The sequence below is a fragment of the Mya arenaria genome, chromosome 14, assembly GCF_026914265.1.
Source record: "Mya arenaria isolate MELC-2E11 chromosome 14, ASM2691426v1".
Lineage (NCBI taxonomy): Eukaryota > Metazoa > Mollusca > Bivalvia > Myida > Myidae > Mya > Mya arenaria.
The window spans coordinates 57,490,335-57,495,450 of NC_069135.1; the positions used below are offsets into that span (position 1 = coordinate 57,490,335).

General features: G+C 32.6%; 1 long non-coding RNA gene across 1 annotated transcript; it reads left to right on the plus strand.

Moving 5' to 3' along the window:
- Nucleotides 1-443: 443 nt before the first annotated feature.
- On the plus strand, nucleotides 444-4,882 carry LOC128218050 (uncharacterized). Its single transcript, XR_008258306.1, has 7 exons — nucleotides 444-628; nucleotides 961-1,031; nucleotides 1,423-1,511; nucleotides 1,936-2,011; nucleotides 3,155-3,231; nucleotides 3,465-3,579; nucleotides 4,782-4,882. It is a non-coding gene; the product is annotated as an uncharacterized LOC128218050 (long non-coding RNA).
- Nucleotides 4,883-5,116: the final 234 nt, after the last annotated feature.

Genomic DNA, 5,116 nt, shown 5'->3' on the forward strand with positions numbered 1-5,116 from the left:
AACAGAGAGCCCCAAGCCATCAGTGCCCTGAACTGTACCCCTGTTTGGTGTGTTTGGTGCAAGAAGACTCGTCGAGTGTTGACAAAACTTACAAAGTTGTTGAAAAGCTCAGTAGCAGAGACTTAGAGAGAAATGAGAATCACGAAGCACTTCGCCAGTTCTTCGCCAGGCGTGGGAGGCAATTTGTGCCAAAACAGTTTTAACAATAAATTGAGTGATGAACAGACAATGATAGTAACAAAATAAAATGTATGAACTGTTCGTGTTTTATTGTGTTTATCTATAGTAATCTAGTTGGATCACTTAAGCTTCAAGAACAACTATGCTTGCACATAGTTATCAAACGAGTAATGGTCATATGGTCATATATATGTGCAAATCGCTATGCATAACTCCTCAAAGATACACAGAATGTATCGTAAAATGCTACAAAGTACGATACTTAAGCAAAATAAAACATGAAATAAAGTAAAACAATCACAGAATAATGTTACGATTTTCGGTACAAGCTATACTGAGCTGATTATTATAAGGGAAAGTGTTGTCTGTCGTATTCACTTGGATACGGTTGAACCATGTAAACAATACTCTTTGTGTGTAAAATTTGGGATATTTTCTGTGTTTGAAGGTACGACCTTGGTAGTTATAGTTTCTATAATGTGTTCGCGATTGAATCAAGCCGGGTTTATGCATATACAAGAGATATAAATGATTTTACGAGGTTTTAAACATTTCCAATTTCAGAAAATATTTCTACTTTCGATTTCGTTTTTCTGAAAATGAACAAACTTTTTTTTCCTATTGTTTAATTTCATAAAACGATACATAATACATGATTAAGATAATTTTAAATTATTTTTAATGAGTGTATTTTCTTTATTTTCGTAAAAGTTTAAAAAATAAATAAATAATGCAATTCATGGAATGATATGACGTGATATGTATGACGTCATATTGCAGAGTTCTCGCTGTGCGCTGGTCGGCCATCTTGAAAAATAAATTGTGAAGGTCGTATTTCCAGCTTTCCTGCGGTAAGTATGACATGAATGTTTAAAAGTTTTATGAGAAATTGTGTCTAAATATATGATGTATCATATTACCAACAAGTTTTGTCGATGTGTGCATTGAATTACGTAAAAACTTATGTCAAAAGAAATTGCTCCCAGCTCGTTTTAGAATGTTTCGAACATTCTCGAAGCCGATTTTAGAAACTTTAATTCTCGGCTAGATATGTTGAAAAACATAGTAAGCAGTGTTAATTCATATCTCTTGTCTTGTTTATGTCATATTTTGAATGATTTTAACTTTGTTTAGGGACCAAACTGACAGAAATAAGAAATGACAAATCATGCAAGATTGATAAATATCTTCTTCTATTTCTTTGTTTGAAAAATATGTTGAAAATTATTTTTTTTAAACCAGAGACGGCAGTTCAGATGCAGTCGTCCTGTGTGTCAGAAAGCTGGTGATCAAAATGGTTGAAGGCAGTACCCAAGAAAGTACATTTACAAGTAAGTAAAATCACTGAAAATTAATTCCATGAATTGAACTGTCATATCATAATCTCAGTGCTTAGTCTGCTTGGAATAATTTTTATAAACTGATAATTTATCTAATAACAGACACTGTGTTTGATTTATTACATTGAACTGCTATTAGATAAATTTTCAGTTTGTGTTTGATATCTACCAATGCCATAAATGCATAATTTTGTTCCTGTTGTGAATGATAAGAAATGTTGGGAACATAATACCTTCTGCATGTGAACAGTTTTTCTGTTTCTGTTTGTATGTAGGAAGTATTTTGTTTTCAGGATTATTTCAACATTGTTGATGTGGATGAAATGTGCACTTAGCCATGCTTTTAATGGAATGAAAAATGTAAAAAACTAACAAGCAATATGTGCAGTTTTGTTGATAAAATGTTTTGTTTCAGAGTTGTGAGGAGTAACCTAGCCTATATAACCTGAAGCTCACCCAATATGCAGTGTGTTCTGCTCTGTCAATAACAAGTAAGTAATTTCACCAAATTTCATCAGAAACAAATCTCAAAGTTGCAATGAACAGTAAAGTTAACTCATCTTGGTACTTTAATACTGAAACACTGAACCAACATGATTTGATTTTGCTCTTTGTACTTATTTCACATTATGGTAGCAAAATTACAGCTATGTGTCAGATTCGTGACATTTAGCATTTGTCATACATTTCACTCTTCAGTTGTCAAACCAAATGCTAAGTGTCAAATCGATTCATGATATTTAGCATGTGTCATACATTTCACTATATTATTTGTCAAACCGAAAGATGAATGTCAAATTATTTACACATGCTTAGCAGTTTATCATACATTTCACTTTTTATTTGTCAAACCAAAAGATGAATGTCAAATTATTTGAAGATGCTAAGCATCTTATCATACATTTTACTCTTTTTATGACAAATCGACTCACAAATTTAAGCAAACCAGGTGACGATGTACAAATAATTTAGGGTGACGAGCTTTTTGGTTACCTCGCCCAGCCCAACTGAAAGACTTATATATCTATAAGTGTTTTAGTTTGGTCGGGCGAGCGAGCCAAAATCTCGTCATCCCAAAATATTTGTACATCGTCACTTTGTGTGCTTAATTTGAGATTCAAATAAATCGTTCTAAATTCAATGTAAAAAAAAGTTTCATAAGGGGGGTACTCAGTGAAAAAACTACATCGCTTAAACGCAAATGCGCTTTGGTAGGTATATAGCTAAAAAACGCGAATGCGCTATGGTGAAAATCCAAAGTCAAAAATTTTGAAAAGAAAAAATTGAAAAAAAAATCATAATTTTAAGCACGTTGTTAGTGTACTGCTCTGTCATTTGTAAATCAAAACTGAGAGAATGGTTAATATGTTTTGAGACTAAGCATTTACAACTCACTGCAAATATTCTTTGGTGGTCAAAGACTTAATAGAAGTTAATTAGCCAGTGTTCATATTTAGTAAATGAAAATTAGTGAGTTGAAGCTTATATTGTTAAGTTTTATTGTATATCATCTGGCAGGGAAAACAAGATCATTTAAGATTCATGTTTTTGGTGGCAAACAAATTGAACAAGTATTGTTCTTATTTTACTCATTGATGTTTTCATTTTTCAACAGAAATGTTTTGTTTTTTCAGCTCTGTATGGCTGGTCTGACCTCAGTGGAAGTTGTTCGTTTAAATGGTTTCGGGACATTGAAGTAAAACAACACGAGGTAAAATACAAAGTGCTTATTTATTTTTTAACTTGTTTATCCAGTAGTATATGATAAACAGTTTTTGAACTTGTTCATCCAGTATTATATGGTACATACAACAATAATGTAGAATATTAAATCACTGAGTTGCGGCTTCTCTGAACAAACATCTGTTCACTTTATGTCCACAGTTTTTTGAGAAACAAACAGGGCATCTGTTTTCCCAGTTTGTAGATTTTCTCGTTTTGCAGAATGTCCCACCAAGAGTGAAGGGCTGCCTGTTTGCTTCAGATTCCCAGTCCTCCTCGCTGATGATTTCTGAAGTCCTTACGCAGTCACCCCAGTCTTCAACCTCAGTTTGTACAGGTGATAATGTTTTTGAACCATAGTTCATTGTCATGTCATTGGAGTTGTTCAGCTGCTCCAGTTCTGACTGTAACTCTGTTTTGAGTACAGCAAGTCTAGCCTCAAGAATGGCAATTCTCTTAATTTTGCGATTAAGTCTCTCCATTGTACAGATCATAAATTGCTGTAGTTTTCAAGTTTTGTAATGATATTAAGTATGCGTTACATATTAAATATGCACAAAAATAATGCATTCGATCTGCATTTCACAAGTGTAAAACATCACAAATGAATGGTATTTCAATCTACTTTTTTGTCAAACCATATGACATTATTTGTTCATGACATTTAGAAATAGTCATACAATGCAAATTCTTCTAGTACACAATCGCAAATAAATAATTCTTTCAGTTGTCAAACCAAATGCTAAGTGTCAAATCGATTCATGACACTGAGCATTTATCAACATTTCACTCTATTATTTGTCAAACCAAAAGATGAACGTCAAATTATTTACAGATGCTAAGCAGTTTATCATACATTTCACTTTATTATTTGTCAAACCAAAAGATGAATGTCAAATTATTTGAAGATGCTAAGCATCTTATCATACATTTTACTCTTTTTATGACAAATCGACTCACAAATTTAAGCAAACCAGGTGACGATGTACAAATAATTTAGGGTGACGAGCATTTTGGTTACCTCGCCCAGCCCAACTGAAAGACTTAAAGTATATCTATAAGTCTTTTAGTTTGGTCGGGCGAGCGAGCCAAAATCTCGTCATCCCAAAATATTTGTACATCGTCACTTTGTGTGCTTAATTTTGAGATTCAAATAAATCGTTCTAAATTCAATGTAAAAAAAAGTTTCATAAGGGGGGTACTCAGCGTGAAAAAACTACATCGCTTAAACGCAAATGCGCTTTGGTAAGTATATAGCTAAAAAACGAATGCGCTATGGTGAAAATCCAAAGTCAAAAATTTTGAAAAAATTGAAAAGTTGTCAAAAAAATCATAATTTTAAGCACGTTGTTAGTGTACTGCTCTGTCATTTGTAAATCAAAACTGAGAGAATGGTTAATATGTTTTGAAATTAAGCATTTATCATTTCTGTAAAAATCCAATGTTATAAATGAAACCAAAATTTACCAGAGTAAACATTAATGTGCTATTGTATGTAAGAATGTTTCGTCTTTTACACGTTTCATTTCATTTTTTCAGATGAGATGCCATACACAGGGGATCCGACAGAAGACAGCAGGCCGAATTCGTCGATCTATTTGAAATGTCATTGTTTATTTGAAAAAAGATACCTATCCACACTTGTTCGTTTTAAAATATTGTTTGTATTATATGTGCTTTGTACCGTTGCTTTGTTTCATCAGTAATTCTCCAACACTTGTTTTTCGTGTTTTACATGAACATTGAAAATTTATCATACAGTAAATCATTTCAAAAAATAAAAATCAAATGGAGAAATACTGATTTATCTGTTTGCTTTTAATGTTTGTGCTGTCTTGCTTACCCCAGTAACGCGGGTCTTGTTTGCTATTGTG